This window comes from Polistes dominula, unplaced genomic scaffold (genome assembly GCF_049000335.1).
Source record: "Polistes dominula isolate Pdom_NZ unplaced genomic scaffold, Pdom_raw_medaka contig_15, whole genome shotgun sequence".
Taxonomy (NCBI): Eukaryota; Metazoa; Arthropoda; class Insecta; order Hymenoptera; family Vespidae; genus Polistes; species Polistes dominula.
Genome location: NW_028300915.1, coordinates 8,581,994 through 8,599,357, shown reverse-complemented (window position 1 = coordinate 8,599,357; position 17,364 = coordinate 8,581,994). Strand labels below are relative to the sequence as shown.

Here is a 17,364-nt window from a genome sequence, read left to right as displayed (position 1 = left end):
AAATTCTAACGGAAGGAATGGAATTGAATTGACAAAGGTGCGTTCACTTGTGTTCACCTTAAAAATCATACAAGGATAAATCTGCCAAAATTTCCATCATGTTTGACGGAGCGAGAGTTCAAAGTTGCCAATGTCTCTGATAAAGTATAGTAACCGGAATCTACGGTGTTTGATGTGGAGTGAAGGGAAGTCGAATGGAATTATCAGGCGTGAATTTCCACGGGACGACACCGTGTCCATCGAAATATGACATCCGCCTCCGGTTTTGCGGAAGCCGCGGGCTACTCTTCGCAATGCTTGTAAACGCGATGGTTCAGGTCAAGCTCCAATTAAATTTGCCCCCGAACGAAACTCAAGAGAAGCATAGAGAGGAGGATAGAGGGAAAGAGAGTGAGATCGAATAAGAGTGAGATGTATATATATATATATATATATATATATATATATATATATATATATATATATATATACATATATATATATATATACATACACCTTTACTAAGGGAGGGAGAGTAACGTGCTTTCGAACGATGTTGCACGTTATTCAAAGCTGCCAAGAGGATTGTGCCAGCCGCGGGCCTCGCAAATAAGGTTAGTTAGCGGCAACGCGTGTATAATTGGAACTCCAACGGCGTCAACAACGCGGTCGCATACATCCCACGGCCAAGTTATAATGAACGACCTATGATAGAGAGAGAGAGAGAGAGAGAGAGAGAGAGAGAGAGAGAGAGAAGAGAGGAAGAGAGAGAGAGAGAGAAAGAAAGAGAGGGAGAGGGAGAGAGAGGAGTTAGATGCAAGCAAACAAGCAAGTAAGCAAGGAAGGAAGAAAGGAAGGAAGGTAGGAACACCTTGTAGTCTGTGGTTGAAATAGGGTGAGGAAGAGACTTGTAAACTCGCGTGCGCATCCAGCACGGCGTCGGGATGCCTCACCTCGACGTTAGCGTCTCGCGATCATTTTCCTAACGCCTCTCTTGCGCACGCTCGCCATAATCGGCCAACTTTATCAAACTTTGCTAAACTACTTTCCCTCTCTCTCTCTCTCTCTTTCTCTCTTTCTCTTTCTTACTCTCTTGTATACTCTCTCAAACACTTTCTCGGCTAGCTCGAGGATTTCCTAGGCACCCTGCGACCGCGTGGAAAGAGAGAAATGGTTGTTGGAGTAGCATGAGTAAGTGAGTAAAAGAGAGAAAGAGAGAATGTGTGTGTATGAGAGAGAGAGAGAGAGAGAGAGAGAGAGAGAGAGGGAGAGAGAATGAAGAGAGAATACAGCCCCGGCAATTACGCGATAAAGTGCCGCGCGTTTATAGCGCCGTCGACTATACCGGCGTTCGTGACTCGAATGATAATCAATCTTTGGCCTACGGCTCTAATCTCTAATGCGAGAAACAAAAAAAGAAAGAGAGAGAATGACGAGTGAACCCTGCTCGAGACTCGATTTCCGATGAGTTAGGTAATTCTTTAAGCGAGTTCGATCATAATCGAATAAAACTATCATTCGATTTCCATTATCAAATTTTATATAAATACATTAGAATGGATATTTTCCTTTTCTAAATTTATATAAGTTAGACTATTAGATACTATTTTCAATTTTAAAGTTTCATATCATCTTCGATTAAGCGGTACTTTCTTTGTGAAAAATGAAAAGAAAAAAAAAGAAAGAGATAGAGAAGATATTGTAGAAAGGGAATCTTGAGAATGAAGTTCGCTTTATTTCACGGACATCTTTGGCGACAGTGAAAGAAGAGTGAGATATCGGATAGAAAAGGAATAAGAGAGAGAAAGAGGGAGAGAGAGAGAGGGGGGGAGACAAAAAGAAGAAAAAGATACTAAGGGCGATGAAAGTACTACCTCTCGAGACTGGATTGACACTTTAATGAAGGAGAAACGGACCTGTATCGATTGTCGCGAAAGTGAAAGCACATTGCCGAAGGTGTAGAAAATAAATAATGTAAGAAAGAAAGAAAAAGATTCGCTCGATTTCTTACGAAAGGAATCAAAGAAAGAAAGACAGAGAAGAAAAAGGGCGATAATTTCAAGTGCCGTAGTGCGTAATTGCCTTCGTTTCGGTTCGTTCTACGCGAAGGAGGAGAAGGTGGAGAAGAAAGAGGAAAGTCAAGAAGAAGAAGAAGAAGAACTAAGAAGCAAAGACCCAAGCCGTGAATGGAAGGCAGGATAAGCTCAAGGAACTACCTTATTACTCGGAATCGGTTTTTACGGAAAGCACTCGACTTCGACTGGAGGGAATTGTTTCACGCCTCGATGAGATTACTCCTACTATTCTCCTTTAGTTCTTACTTCAACGTACAGCTTTTCCTCCTCTTTCCTCCTACTACACATACAATGCAGATAATTTATCAAATCGAACTTTTTCAGGTTCAAGATCCTCGCCTAAATTCGACTTTGATGTAATAATTACTATTTTGTAATTATTTTGTAATTTTGAAATTTTTTCCATTAAATTTTTCTAACTCAATCCTTTTTAAGAGTCTAAAATGAAATGATACTACTTGTTTAATTATTTGTACGATAAATATGTTGCCTTTATACAAAATTTAGCTTTCTACTTAAGAAAGAAAGAAAATAAGTTGTAGGTTGATCTCGTAGAGATTTGACACAAAAATATCGTGTATATATTCGAAATAAACATTTAAATATACCTTATTATTAATTTTGAAAAAAATATTAAAAAATAATTAATTACGATGAACCACCAAAAACCCAATTAGTAGGGATTATTCTCTAGAAGAAGAAGATAAAATTTTACCAGCGATTTCTAATTATAAAGGTAATCTTGTTTTGCGCCTTAAAGAAATAGTAAAAAGAAAAAAAAGAAAGAAAGAAGAAGATAAAATAAAATCCATAAAACGCGAGATAAAATGCAAAAGTAGCGAAAGGATAACGTTAGGCGTTAAAGGTTTTTGCCTTAAGAAGAAAGTCGTGGTAGTCGTGGTGTTAGCGCATCAATAGCGTAAGTACATGGCGCTTTCCGTCGTCGGTTGAGGATTCTCGAGAAGGAAAATACCTTTGGTTTGTTCTATCGTGCACAATTCTCTCGCGATTCGTCGTCATTCGGCTCAGGGCTTAGCTTTTAAGCTTCCTTACGTACGACGGTCTTAACGCGAGGCGCGTTCATCCGAAATCCTTTTCTGTAGAGCCGCACTCGTAGACTCGAGTGAGCGTTTTTCGAGAGGATTGTGGCTTTTCTCCTCTCTTCGTTCCCTTCCCCTCTAGCCCTTTTCTCTCTCTCTCTCTCTCTCTCTCTCTCTCTTTCTTTTACGTACATGATCTTTCTCGGTCGGTCCTCCAGGCTCCACTCGAAGAAGGCTAGGGTGGTCTCCTCTGCTCTCAGCAAGAAATAAATAAAGAAAGAAAGAGATGCTAGATGAGAGAGGGTGGAAGAGAGATAAAAATTCACTTTGCCAGCTGAGTCACACATGCGAGAAGTTCATTGCTTGCGTACGTTCTTTCTATCTACTACTCTTACTCGTACCGTGTTTATCAGAGAGTTCGAACGACTCTAGAACGACTTCGCAAATCGTTGAGATAAAGACAGAAATAAAGAGATCGAAAGAGAAAGAGAAATAGAATGAAAGAGAAAGTCGGAACCACTCTTTCCCATCTCGAAACCGCCACTCCTTGTAGCGAGAAGTCAGAATATTTCTCTCCCTCGTACCTCTACCTTTTTGGTATCTATTCATCTCAAAGTATTCGCTGTACCGTCTCAAAGCCGAATGGTCGAAGAAGAACTGTAGATATTTTAGATATCGACGAAACGCCCTCCTCAAAAGAGAACGAAGAATTTCCGAGTCGAGAAGGTAAGGAAAAAGAGAGGCTATAGCATTGAATGCTTTTTCAAAAAGAAACGAAAGAAACGCGTAAGCGAAGATTACGCGGCTTTCTTTCCTACTACTAGCTACTCTTCATCCAACTTACAAAAGTAGAAGTATGTCGGGCACGAGTCTATTGGTTTCTACGAGAGATGCTTTCAATGCTGAATCTTTCGAGAAGAAAAGAAAAAAAGGGAAAGATAAAAAGAAAGAAAGAAATAAAGAAAAAAGAAATCAACAAGGGTTCGAAGATTTCGATGTCAAAGCAACCAACCAATCTCCTCGATCTATTAAATCAGATAACTTTATTCAAACGATCCTTCCCTCATTCTCTCTTTCTCTCTTTTTCTCTCTCTTTCTCATATTCGCTAAATAACTATTTCAATCTTTACATCAAATAAAATTTATTTCTATCATTGAGAGAAAATGACGTTCGGTTTTCGGATGGTTATATATGGTTATATTCTTCAAGAATATACAAGTGGATAGTGAAAAGGACGAAAAACAAGAGAAGACTCTTTTTGAAAAAGAAGAAATAGAATAAAAACGATCGCGGAGAGAAAATAGAAGCAAATCGAGGATATGCTGCTGCGAGTCGATTCGTTCGTGAAAATCGCGATGCTTGCAAAAGATTTCTCTGCCGGGTCGGCATGGATGAGAATCCAGGCAATTGAGTTGGTAAAGTCGACCGGTGAGAAGGGGGTGGTGGAAAGAGGGATGGACTTGAAGAAGAAAAAAATGAAAGAAGAGGGAAAAGAACAAAGAAAAAGAAAAGGAAAAGAAAGATAAAAAGGATAAAAAGGAGAAGAAGAAGAAGAAGGAGTTGAAAAGGGGAAAAGGATAGATAGAGTGCTCGTCCTCTTCAAAGCCCTCTCGCGGATTTCAATCTCTATCTTTCTTTCTCTTTCTATCAGCAAGCGGATAGATGTCGTCGAAGCAATTTGTAAGCTGATTTTAATGTCGCGTTTACAGAGCCCCGTAGGGGACTCCGAATCATGCTCCTCTCTACCCTTCACCCTTTCACTTCCTCCTATCCTCCAATCCGCCAATCCTTCTCCTCTCTTTTCTTCTCCTCGATCCACCACGTCGGCGAATTTCTGCCTGAGGGTCGCGCCGGTTCGTGGTATGTTTTGTGCAAACGACGAAAGCCTTCATCGCGTCTCGAGTTCCAAGCTACACTATTCCCTTTTACCTTCACTCTTCGTATCGTCTCATAGTTATGAGTCAATCCTCTATCTTTTTCTTTCTCTCTCTCTCTCTCTTTCTTTCTCTTTCTCTTTCTTTCTCTTTCTCTTTTTTTTCTCTTTCTCTCTCTTTATGTCTTTTCTTTTCTCTAAGCTTTATACTTTCGTTGTTTTCAGATAATAAATCACGTTTCGGTCTTTCCCAGATACGCTTGGCTTACTCACAGATAAGTTTACCCTAAAGGTCATAAAGAGTCATTAAGGCGGTGCTAATGAATGCAAGCCACAGGATTGATTTCTTCTCCCAGGAAAAAGGTTCTCTTACTTTTCCCTTTTCCTTTCTTTTCTTTTTCTCCTTCTCTTCCACCGTGTCAAATCACTATACTGAATCGTTCGATCCTTCGAGTTTCTTTCCTTTATCTTCTTTCTCTAACACATACGAGAGAGACATATCTAGTGGTATGGTTAGGATGAATCAAGTTGAAAGCTTTTGTAGAGCAAATAGTAATTCGGCAATATGAAAGAGAGAGAGAGAGAGAGAGAGAGAGAGAGTGAGTGAGAGAGGGAGAGAGAGAGTGAGTGAGAGAGGGAGAGAGAGAGAGAGTGAGTGAGAGAGGGAGAGTGAGTGAGAGAGGGAGAGAGAGAGAGAGAGAAGCATGAACCGTATTAGAATCTAATTTTCCTATTATCTACGAATACGTCTATCAGTGTGACTTGTTTACGAGGTTCGAGTCGATAAAGGCCCACCGCGATTGCCGCTCAAAGTCCAAAGCGTTTGAAAAGCCGCAGACCACATTTATCGGACGGCACACGGTGCTGAACTTTCGATGATCCACACTTTTAATAGCATAACCATAGCCTCGTTCGTTGTATGAGTAGATCGGTCGGTCGGTCGGTCTGTTGCTGCCACATTACTCACTCAGTAAAGTACTAACGGATCTGTCACAGCACGGAAATAACTTACATTACGTACTCTGTTCATTTATATTATACTATATCCATATTCCCTACTCTACCCACCCCTAATTTATCCTTTTTTACTTACCTTGATTAAAATTACACGAGAGTAGAGTGTTAACGTTGAAACTGCTTTTGGAACGCGTATCTACGTTCTTTACCAATTTCATTAGGTGTCATGTGAAACGTGTAAAAATAGAACAACCATCGAACGTGATTAAACTATCATCGAATTGCCCTTTACAGATAAAGGTGGACATAGAGAGTAGGGAACAACGTTAGTTTGACTCACCTAACAAAGGGCAATAAGCGATAATAAGGTACATCAAAAAGTAAAAGAAAGAGAGAGAGAGAAAGATAGAGAGAGAGTAAGGAAGCATGTGGGAAAAGAGGAGGGAGTCACGAGTTACGTTGGAATGTCAGCGATGTAAAGTGCCTTCGATTTTCTTCCCCCCGTGGTGTTTAAACTCAGTAAACCTTCTCATAACTATCAGGAGAACGATCGCATAGGGTGTTTTTCGAAATAACGCGGCAAGCGACAACGCGTGCTCCGCTTCGGGAGACAAACTCGTTGGTCTTTAAAGGTCGCCATTCTCGTAAATCTTTATTGGTTTCCATGGTGGAACACGATGCTTTAACGCTGCCACGATTTTCACGATCCACAAAGCTTGTATAACCTCTGTGGAAAAGGTGATTCTTAGGCTCACGCCTTAGGGGGCGACTGCACAGAGATTACGAAAACGTTAAAGATAGCACAGGAAACAAACGTCAATCGTAAATGTGAGTGTTCTTTGATTTCGCAATATGTATTGTACAGTTAACCCAGTATTATACGAGTATTGATTTAAAATTTATTGGAAAATTCTATCCAATGATTTCCAACACTCTTGGTTAAGATACTGAACAACTATATTTCAGATATAATAATATGCATTACATAAAAGAACAAAAGAAAAACTAAGAATAAGAAACGCTACGTCCACGCATTTCGGTTGACGTCCTATAACTAACAACGCACGCACTTCGAGACGTACAGCACATAAAAAAAAAACAACGGAAGAACAATGTAGCGTCTACGAGTCCACCGTCACGACGCCACGCGGCACTCTCAATACTACATTAGCCTAAATATTCTTCCAATAGAATTTATCACAGAACATGAACAATTATCGTAAAACTGTGTATCTTCTGACATATTTCTAATTTAAAAATCATTTCATTGGTTAAAATTCTTCACGTGTTTAAAACGCCCATTTTTTTAATACTCGCAATTTTTATAATCACACGATATTCTATCTTCCTTTTTTTCTATTTATTTTCTTTCTTTCTCTTCTTCTCTCTCTTTTCCCCTTCTCCAACCAACAATAATTCTCTCGTCTCTCAGTCGTTTGTTACCACGACGAAAGGGACAAACTTGCCAGAGTTCGCGTACGAAGAAACGCGACATGGAGTGTTCGCGTTGAAACGCACGTCAGAAGGACGCTTTGCAGATATTAAAAATCTCGTCGCTATTAATCACTTAATACTTCACTCGCTCTGCTGTTACTCTACTGAGAAGAGAAAGAGACGTGTAGGTTATAATATCAAGCATGAAACTTATATTTAACTCGAATTACGTGGGTAAACAACCACACTTTTTGATCTGAAACTTTAAATGGTATCGTCTGTAATCTCGGTAATTCGATAATCTATCATATTATTTTCCTCTGATTAATATACATATTTTATATTTTTACGTTAAATCAAAGATTTGTTAATAATTTTACTTATCTTGAAACAATTATACGATTAATTATATCTCGCAAAACAAATTTGATTTTCCAAACAAGGTATAATTCAAAAACCGTTTTCAGCTTAATTTGACAGTTATTCAATTACATTTATCTACGATCTCTTGATGAGTTGAAAACGAAGAACAAGAATAAGAAGAGAGAAAGATTGCAAAAGAGGTTTATTTCTTTTACATGAGAGAGAAAGAGAAAGAGGGGAGGGGTTGAAAGAAGTTAAATTGGCCTTTCCGCGATCGTTCGCTGTGCTTGCTTGGCCACCTCTTTTTCCTACTTTCTGTCACCCTTCGTCTTTTTCTTTTCGAGAGAACGTGATGCAGTAAGTGAGATAAGAAGAACTTTTCTTCTTTTCCTCCATCTTTCCTTCCTTCCTTCTTTCTGTCCCCTCTTTTCACGTAATAAGCGTAATCCTGGGAAGATAATAAAAAGACACTAAAAAAAAGTAGAACGTGACTCAGAGACAGGAATCGATTGTAAGAAGTAAAATTAATCGACGTACGATAAAAAGAAAGATCGTCTATCTTCTAAAAATAAAATAAAATAAAAAAAAACACAGCAAGAAGAGGAAATACGTTGAATATTGAGCCATCGAGGCTACCCTTAATAGAAATTTTATTTCCGCTATCCTTTCGACCGTTTCTTTACTTTCTTTTCTATGGCTTTCCTTCCCCCCATTATTTCGATCTACCCTAAGTTTCTTTCTCTTTCTTTCTCTCTCTTTCTCTCTGACTACTTTTCTCGAGCCTCCTTTTCGGTTCCGCATTTGCTATGAGGCACGTGGCCCTGCGGATCGCACTTCCGTTCGAAGGGATAGTCTCGTGGCTCCTCCTATTCCAAAAGACAAAGTCGATATATGATATGTTTCAGAGTGTTAGAAAAAGCTACAAAATAGGTAGGCATAAAATATAAAAGTGCACAAAAGAAAGAGATTACTCTCATTTTTTTTATCTTATAAGTTTTCTTATAGGTTTGACAAAGTATACTAATGCTATACATGATTCAAGGATATCGAGAGACGGCAGGTTGACTTCGTCACGCATCGTGTGCTGTCACCGAGGCGCACTTCCTGACTGTGTGAGTCATAGATCAACTCATCCCTCGTTTCAACTTCTACAAGGCAAGCATCGAATGTGCATACACATACACACATATACACATAAATGTATACATCCCTTTCTATTATATGCGTAACTTAGCGTCCAACGTGTAAGCGTGTTGGAATACATGGACGAATATACTCTTACCTACAAATACATGGTTAACCTTCTCGTATGCCCAGATACCGTCTTCCCTTCGTCCCTACGGGACGATATTGATTTCCACGAAGGTCAGTTTCCCCCTGAGCGACCATCCCTTCTGATTTACGCGACGTTCCGAAGCGATGTTCCGAAACGGATAGCACCTGACTCCGAAAGGTACAGGTGTATCTCGGCGTCTCTCCTATAGGAAACTTCCATGGTGGTCCTACTATTTCCAACGATTTCAAAACAGAGATAGGACTTATAGATCGATCATAGCGCTCTCGTATTTTTCCAACTATCATTTCAGAAAAATCTTTCCCCTACGTGTCACCATCGATGCTAACATACGTTGTTTCACGCATGACAAATATTATCTGACTTTTATATCTAAAATTTTTTTACATATTTGTCATGGAAATGATATAAAAGAAATGTAATTTTAATTTTAATTGGTATTTAAAAAGATATTTTTCAAGAAATCGTCTATTTTTAATAAGAACGAACCACGCGATTATCTACCAATACTATTCGCCATAAATGTAAGTACGATTTATAATTGAATAAACAAGAACAAAGAACGTAAATCCGTTGATCACTTTCACGTTTCTATTCGAACACGTTCCATTCTCGACATTATTAAAAACCGGTTACATGTATATATGTGCGTATTGGTATACTATATTTCGTTCGATGTGTTTCTGTTAGTACGAGTCGATCGTTCATTTTAGAGATACATCCTGGCAAATATTTACGATAACCCACGGATTTTCCAACAAATATTTGCGCGCCCTTTCGCTACAGCAAATAAACTATTCGCAGATTTCGTTTCTCTCGATGATCATCACTCAAAACAACTGAGCTCGAGTATAGTAATCATTTTCTTTGCGCTCGAGCTCTCACGTGACTACGAACCTAATCGAATCGTTGGCAAAAAGAGATGAAGTAGTAACCATAGTAGAAAAATAAGAAAAAGAAGTAGAAAAAGAAGAATAGAGGAGTAAAAGCAGAAAAAAGTACATTGGATTAGCGTGATTACTTAATGACCGCTCATTACGCCGATAACGAAGCCGATCTTGATTGCGTGCCACTTGGCTCGATCGATGCCTGCGCATAAAAGGAAATCCGTTTGGTCCGCTCAATTTCCTGTAATATCCTATCGAGGAAACTTAATATCCTTAGTTCATTTCACCTCGTAACTTCGTCTCTTTTATTTGTTTCTTAACTGACTTACTAGAATTCTCTACTCTCTTCGTTAGAAACATTTTTCTTCTTTCCTCTTCATTATCTTCATTGAAGAAATAAGATTGTTCCCTTTTAAAACAAAACAATTTCATTTTACCTTTATAGCTCAGATCTCGTGAAAAACAATTTTCGCATCACCCGGCATATGTGTCGTGATATCATCTGTCCTTCTTTTGTAGACCAGACGAGCCAATTGAAGCATAGTAAATTTTTATGCCTACTCACTGATTTCGATTCCAGAAATTGTATATGTGTATAGGTCGCAATGCATTTACTTGCATACAAAAATACATCGATGGATTTTTTTCTAAGAATTTATATGAGTCATTATGTCGTGAATCAATCGGTAACACATATTCAGTGCGTGAATTCGAAAATAAATAAAAAAAAGTGTACGTTAAATATTCATAGCTATTTTCCATTGATAAATTGTTTTTTAAAAATTGAAAATACCGTAATCACGAATACCCGAACAACTCGTAATAATTAAATTAAACGAAAATCCATGAAGTATCGTAATAATGCGGAAGAAATAGAATAGACTAATTTTAGAAAGTAGGAAACGATTGAAAGAGTCAAGGTCCTAAATGTATTTTCTCGATCGAGTCTTCCCGAGGAGGTCTTATTGCAAAGTGCCAGCTTAAATTTAGTCTGCTTTATTTCTGTACATCCGACTATATACTATCCGCACTCTGCTTCGTATATATTCAAGATTCTTGTCGCTGACGAAGAAGACGAAGACGAAGACGAAGACGAAGACGAAAGCGAAAATGATGATGATTCTTCTTCTTCTCCTTCTTCTTTCTCTTTCTATGTGTATTCTCTTTTCTATGTTAAGAGTCAAGTCGCGAACCTTACACGTGTTCCATATTCGAAGTCGGCATTTCTCTCAGATCTCGACGTGGTGCGTTACGTTGTCAAACACATGGCGTTTAATGCTCGCGGTATTGCTTATGGGTCAGAAGAGCGGGACCCTTTAATCTTCGGAAGTTGAGGCTAGGTTGAGTTTTTCTGTTCCACGTGAGTTGATCGCCACCGTTCATCCACCACCACAATCGCTAGTTCCACCAATGCCATTTTACCAACCAACCAACCATCAGCAACGATTCGTAGTAACGAATCATTCTAGGAAAAGCACTTTGGCCCTTCTTTTCGATAATGAAGCAGCCGATTGTGAGAGAGAATGAAAGAGAGGGAAAGAGAAAGACACGCTTGGGCGAGTAGTTAGTCTCAAGAGCGGACGGACGATTAGTGAGAAAGCACCGAAAGTACTTTTTAATGATAGACTCCTGCTCGATGATACTATCGAGACGGAATTTCCTTCTTTACCATTGCCCTTTCTTTCTTTCTTTACGAATCACTTTAACTTACAAATATCTTCTTTCTTTTCTCAGAATATGTCTACTTTGTTCGTAAAAAAAATAGATATAAGATAGATCAAAATTAAAGTCGACGTTTTTGCACAAAACCATAAATTATTCAACTAATCTTTAAGTTAATATCCTTTGCATGATAGTATTATTCCTTGAAATATCATGCTCACAGTAATAATTACTGCTTACGCTCCTGGTCTGAACTGAAAGCTTGGATTTTTCATAGCCTCTGAGAATCAGGTTTATAACCTGGATCTTTTTCGAGGTCCTAATATTCTCAGAAGTTACCTGCCCACAAAAAAGACGTAGGAACTCTTTTTATTAGGTAGAAACATATCTTTCTCTTTCTCTCTCTTTTTAGATGTCCGTTCAAACGATGAAAAAGAAGGAAGGGTAAGAAGGCTGGATAAGGAATAGGGTTGAGGGATGAGGAGGGACGATCAATTAAGCGTAGCCCGCAAAGTGCTAAGACGTTTATGGCCGACATCTTATTATACCCAACAGCAACGGCACATAGGGTGTAAGCCACGACAACGAACAGGGTCGTTGTCCTAGCTTGCTGCGTGTACGACCAAACCAACAACTCACAATCTTCAACGAAGACGATGACGACGAGTTGACTATCGAAAGAATCGTAACCGTGAAGAAACCTTACTCATGTTGCCTGTCTCCAGCCGGATATCTTACAAGATTCGTTTAGGCTAATTTCAAAGATAACCTTCAGCACTCTTGTCTCTTCAAATCGATTGAACATCAGCTGTTAATTAATACATTGGCTTCTTAATTAATTTAGGATAATTATATTTCCACAAAAAGAGGAGTCGACCAGTTATTTTCAAAATAGTTTAGAAAATTATTTTTTAAATTAAAAAATAAAAGTGATCTGGGAAAAGTTAAGATCTTCTAATGGATAGAAGTAAATTATTTTCTACTATTAAGTAGATGTCAGACTCAATTTATGTTGAAGAATCATAAATCAATCCACGAAAAGCACATCTCGGAAGTAAACTCGTCACAAGAAATATCAAACATCTATCTGTCTCTTTTTCACTCTCTCTCGTTCTCTGTTTCTCCCATTATTCCTCTTTATAAGATCACAACCCGTTTCTAAACCTTCTGACATTCTGCGGAAACGAGCAAGGTCCGTTCTAATTAGACGAAATTCACCAGTAATAATATTCCCTTGTGTTGCTTCTACGCCTTTTTGTGAGCTTAATCAGCCACGGAGAGGCCACTATGTGCGTAATAGTTCCTCGGCCATCGCCCGGCACCGTCCATGACGCCTCCGGGCTAACTATATATTCCTTTAATATGCGAACGTAAAGAGCTACGTCACATTGTTAATTAAACTTTAGCGCATGCCCTACGACATTATTATCCTAAGGCGCGTCAGCTGGTGCACGTTAGTAAAGTCTTTTTTATTCTACTACATAAAAGAAATAAGTGTAAGGGTAACCTACCTCCAACTGAACAATTTTTTCTACTTGCTTATATTCCGATAGTACTTAGGAAATGAGGATGTAATTTTCAACAGCGTTTTTCAATATATTAAACAACGAAATTTCTCTTTAAAAATGTTGTTGAAGTTGGGATATCTTTGAAATAATATGAAGTGACTAATAAATAAGATTCTTGCAAATGTTATATTAAAAATATTTGCTACTAAATAAAAAATTAAACAAACACTGATTAATAGAAAAAAAAGATATTTTATTACGATAGTAAAGTAACATCAAACTAAATGATTCGTCTTATTGTTGAATAATAATAAATGTATACCGCAAGATTTTCCTTTTCTTTAAGAATTCCATCGAAGTTATAACTCATTTTCGAAGATCGACCTTTCCACGCTGATTGACCTGTAGCATCTGTTCGACAATGGTTAGCAAGAAAGGTCGAAAGGGGCGTCATTTTTAAGGGCAACAAAATGGACGAGTTGAGATATCCGAAGCGAGACAACGATGACTACCGTTGACGAGAAGAATTACCGATAACTCGACAATCGGTCAAGGAGGAAGAAGATGAAGAAGAGGACGAAGGAGAGGAAAAGAGAAGGTACACGAATATGTATGTGCATGGATGCTGATGGTAAGCGCTCTTTAACAGGAGGTATACTATCCTTCAAATTTGATGCAAGAGAAAGAGAGATAAAGATAGAGAGTCTGTTGGTCGAGGCCTGCCAGAAGGCCCTTTCGAGAATCACCCTCCTCATTCTCTTCCTCCTCTTCCTCCTCTTCTACCTCTTTCTCCTATTGCTCACTCAAGTTTACCTCCCATACCGTGCACTTTCATCGGATCTGGTTCTCGTCCTACGATACTATCTGTTCCTCGACTATAATAACGCCATTATCCTAAGACCATGGTGTGTTTCCTTCTTGCTTTCTCATGCGTACTTTCTGCAGTAACATTCGCGATTAATGAACCTTATCTCTAAAGTAGGTTGCTAGGTAGCTATATAAATATACATACATACATAGATACGTTTGGTGAAACTGTAATCTTACTCACTTACTAGGAATATAATATTCTTATTCTCTAATGCACGTTTTTTCCCATAATCCTCTAATTTCCCCTTGTTCGCTAGCACCACTTTAAATTCGACCACTTATCAGCGATGCTAGTTCTCATTTAACAACCTCGAGCTTCAATCGAGTTAAAGTTTCTAGATCATATTTCCTACTTCAAACTAACTTCCTATCTTTTTTTATTCACCACAACATTGAATAAAAAGAAATGAAGAGAGAGAGAGAGAGAGAGAGAGAGAGAGAGAAAGAGAGAAAGATATAAAGAGAGAAAACGAATCAAATTAAAAGTTGAAGCTTCGTTTCGAGGATAGCCAGGCATCTTACAGGATGAACATGCTTTATCGTCGAGGTACTCGAGATATACCGATTAAAGTGGACCTACAGTTTGGGTATGTTCAGTCATAAACATTGAAGTGGTTGGTAAGGAAAGAGAAAGTACAGTTACGTTGGAGGATTACTATACATATATATATATATATATATATATATATATATATATATATATATTTTCTCTCACAATCAGTAAACTTCCTCTCTGGTAAAGCTCAAGGACGATGAACGCTGATCGATCCGCGGTCCGCTTTGAATTTAGCCGAGTTATTTGACGAGCGTGAGGTATGTGCTCGGCACCGGTCGGACGATCGAAACATCGGCTCGTTCGCAAGTTCCTCGAGTTCTCCGGGAACGTCCTTCAAACTATGTGTCTAGATATAGGCGTGCACTGTATGCATGCATCCGACCGAAGAGGAGCATCGAGTCTCTGGCATGTGAACGACCTACGAATTCTTACGAAGCTTAACAGGGAGAAGAAAGGGGTGGAAAGAGAGAGAGAGAGAGAGAGAGATGAGAATACCATGCCACGTATCTCGTCCCGTCGGGCCTTTTCGTCCGTGCAAATTGTTTGCCATGGTTTGGGTTCGATTAATAGCCAACTACTATACCCTAACGTATCACGTTCTTTAAATCTGTATTTTATACCTCCAAGCTGCCACTTTCAACGCGATTTCTCACCATAGACTCTTCCGACCCTCTAATAATAATAATAGAGAAAGAGAGAGAAAGAGAAAGAAAGAGAAAGAAAGAAAGAAAGAGAGAAAAAGTTTCACATTTTCGAGAGAACGTAAAACGTCCGTGCAAGAGTAATTTCCAACTGTTTCGAGTCGCGTCGTTCGTGAAGTCGTTAATGAAGAGTAAATTGCGTCTAGTAACGACCGATCCGACAGATGATCGAATTTGAAATGTGTCTGGGAGAAAGATAAACTACTATCGCGAATGGGTATAGTCAACGAAATTTGAACTGTATACTAATTGTAAAAATGTACTTAATTTCTTTTTAGGATTATCTTCGAAAATAAGAAAGGATAAATCTGATAACGATAGGAAGAACATAATTTTCATATCAAATAAATAATTTATAATGTCAAACTAAAGAAAAATTAACAAATTAAATTTGTCAAGCATATTTATACAAAATTTTAATAACATTGCAATCGATAACAAGTTCTTAAAATTTTGATGACAGTAGAGAGATCGTAAATTGCTTAACAATTACAGCTAATAAGTAATTTAAATCTTGTTAAATGAAAGAATTCGTAGAGTTATGTTTAATTGGAAAATATTACTCAATAAATTTATCCAATTAACAAAATTAAATACTAATTTCAACTTCATCGAAATTATAAAAAAAAGTATCTACACATCTAACAATTTACTTAGAAAATAAAAGTAAAAATATATCTGTGACGACAGTAGAAGTCATAAGTTTCAAAGTTATTAGAGCTAATAAGCAATCAGAAGTGTTAAATAACGTTAGAAAATCTCGATGGTTGACAGTTATGACGGACACGAGCCATTGTTCTCCACAGTTAGAAGTAATTATCGAGGCTCGGTAACCTCGGTAACGTTATAGCATGAGCAGAGAACGCATAACGATGTCGTTGCTTCCGTCTACTTCATCTATATACCTATGCCTCTGGTATTTCGAGTTTCAACTGACGATAGAGGGGAATGTGATAGGTGAGCGCACTTGAGAATCGTTTAGGAGGGTAATGAAAAGACCGCCGTCGGATATGAGGGAGAGTAATTGCACGAGAGTAACTTCCTTTTTCTCTATCTCTTTCTCTTTCTTTCCCTCTCTCCCACATACTTTTTTTCTATCTTTCTTCATCCTTCTATACCTTCCTCTTTTAAATCTACAACTTTACGTTACACAACACGAAAACAGTCTTCTTCCATTTTATTCTTGGAATTTTTGGTATCTCGTAATAAACAATTTTCTCCTCGTTATTCTCTCAAATCTTTGTCTATCTCTTTTAAATTTCATTTTTCTCTAATTTCTTTTCTTTACTTTTCTATTCATTACTTTTCTTTTCTTTCCTTTTATTTTTTTTTATTTTTTCATCAATGAATGTTCTCGTTAAAACACGAAAAGAAATTTCCGGAGGCATCGTATATAAAGGAATTACCGAGGACATTAATGATCGGTGATAAAATGAGGAAAGTTTTTGGAGCTCGATCGATCGATCTATGTGAATGGAAAGTATCTGAGAGAAAGCGTAAGAACAACGAAGAATAAGAAAGGGAGATAGGAGACAATCTAAGCGCAATACTAACTCGAACATCATTGTTCCCGTTGATTCTGATCGTAAGCTCGAAAATTCGATATCGTTGTTAACTTTTCGCGATTTTCTCTTAGCTAGGACAAACCAGGTGGGTAAAGTTTTCAAATTTCAAATATTTTATCGAAAATTTAAAATATAGGAAAGGAAAGTTCGTAACCGAATCTCTCTCTCTCTTTGAATTCTCTCTTCTGCCGTTTTCATCTTTTTCGTTATTGTCGACGTTTAGTTTGGATTATCGACGAATTTTTGAGGTGGTTACAATAGACGATTGGAAATTCAATATCAAGAAAAAAGATCTCAATCTCTCTGCCTCCTCCCCCCCTTCCCATTTGGATGATCGAACGAATCGTTTATCCGACGACAAATAGTCCGTTACGTTGCGAGACAGTTGTAGATACGATCTATAATATTGTGATCGTATTAGCACGCTTTCGAAAGAAAGAAAGTATGATAGAAAGAGAGAGAGAGAGAGAGAAAAAGCCATAAAATCTGGACAGATAGATCAAAATTGTACAAAAGGCGAACGTTCCTTTGAAATCCTAACGGCCTTACGAACCTGATGGACTTTCATAGCTAAACGATAATACCGGTGAGCGTATAAA

General features: G+C 38.1%; 2 long non-coding RNA genes across 3 annotated transcripts in view; one reads left to right on the top strand and one right to left on the bottom strand.

Moving 5' to 3' along the window:
* LOC149033238 (uncharacterized) overlaps positions 1-13,348 on the top strand; it is a 28,968-nt gene extending 15,620 nt beyond the window's left edge. Inside the window, exons 2-3 of the long non-coding RNA XR_016175976.1 lie at positions 8,765-8,877; positions 11,978-13,348. This is a non-coding gene — a long non-coding RNA (uncharacterized LOC149033238). The remainder of the gene's footprint in view (positions 1-8,764; positions 8,878-11,977) is intronic.
* LOC149033237 (uncharacterized) overlaps positions 1-17,364 on the bottom strand; it is a 152,015-nt gene that overhangs the window by 54,366 nt on the left and 80,285 nt on the right. The window contains exon 1 of one of the 2 annotated variants that reach the window (XR_016175973.1): positions 3,287-3,753. The exons of the other annotated variant lie outside the window; for it this stretch is intronic. This is a non-coding gene — a long non-coding RNA (uncharacterized LOC149033237). Of the gene's footprint in view, positions 1-3,286; positions 3,754-17,364 lie in introns of those variants that run through there. 2 annotated transcript variants of the gene reach the window in all.